The following is a 1,506-nucleotide window of genomic DNA, read 5'->3' on the forward strand; positions in this document are numbered from 1 at the left end:
GCCTGCAAATGCAAGAGACTTACAAGATGCGGGTTTGATTCCTGGGTTGGAAAGATCCCCTGGAGGAGGGCATGACAATCCACTCCAGTATTCTTGCCCGGGAAATCCCATGGACAGAGGAGCCTGGTGGGCTATTGTCCATGGGTCGCAAAGAGTTGGACACGACTGAAGCAACTTAGCGTGCACACATATGTTATATGTGGTCTTAAATTCTGATAAACTAATGCGTGAATGAATCAAATAAAAAATATACAATGCAGAGAAAAGGGAAATCATTTAAATAGTGCAGCTATTGTAAAAGAAAACAAAAAAATCCCTCATCAATAGCCAATCATTTGATCTGTTTAATTTTATCCAGAAATATTGCATGAGACTATATTAAAGTGAATCCTTAATTTGACAGAATATGTGAGAACTAACTTGGCACCTTTCAGTATTTCTTTCTGAGTTCCGACTGGAGTTGAGGTTTGGATGTGAATGAATGGGTCCATGGAACTCCTGAGACATCCTTCTTCTGGTTAGAATAACAAAATGGAACCTGGCTGTTTCGAAGGGTGCTGAGACTGGAGACTGGGCCAGAAGCAATCACATTTTTAGACTCTTTTCCTGTCTTAAGTTTCCCTCCTTCCTTATGAGTATTTCAATCCTGGTGAAATTGCTTCATGTGAATTTTTTGAGTTAAAAGGAGGGTAAACCAGGGAGAAAAAGACAACTCTGCTGCTTGATCTTGTGATGGGAGCTGTGGAAAATGTTAGGGATTCATTTGCACATGAACCTGAGTTCTGTTTTCCTTTTTCTGTATTTTTTTTGTTTTATAAAGCTCAGCTGGTCAGAGTCATCTACTTGTGTCCCGCTGGCTACCTCCCAGCCCAGCTGACCACCCAGCTCCCTACATCCCAGCAACAACTCTGTGCCCAGCCATTGACATGGATTTCTTTCTCCCTCTAGTTACTACAGCTTCTTTTTCCACTTCTACTTTCAAAGTATCCTTTGCTTCACTCCTTTTACAACCATATTCAAGGGGAATGGGATAGAGACTCTTCCTTGGTCGCTATCTTGGCTACGTTCCCCGCTCCCCACACCTAAACCAAGATTCTTTCTTTTTTTAAAATTTATTTATTTGGTGGTATTAGATCTTAGTTGTGGCATGTGGGATCTAGTTCCCTGACCAGAGATCAGACCTGGGCCCCCTGCAATGAGAGCATGGAGTCTTAGCCACTGGACCACCAGGGACTTTCCTAAACCAAGATTCTTAGGCCTGGAATAGAAAATCAAGTTCCAGTATCATGCATTGAACCTGGACTGGCAACTCGTTTCATATATGATATTATACATATTTCAACGCCATTCTCCCAATGATACTGGATGCTTGGGGCTGGTGCAATGGGACGACCCAGAGGGATGGTATGGGGAGGGATGAGGGAGGAGGGTTCAGGATGGGGAACACATGTATACCTGTGGCGGATTCATTTTGATATATGGCAAAACCAATACAATATTGTAAAG

Source organism: Bison bison, unplaced genomic scaffold (genome assembly GCF_000754665.1).
Source record: "Bison bison bison isolate TAMUID 2011002044 unplaced genomic scaffold, Bison_UMD1.0 scf7180017864375, whole genome shotgun sequence".
NCBI classification, from domain to species: domain Eukaryota; kingdom Metazoa; phylum Chordata; class Mammalia; order Artiodactyla; family Bovidae; genus Bison; species Bison bison.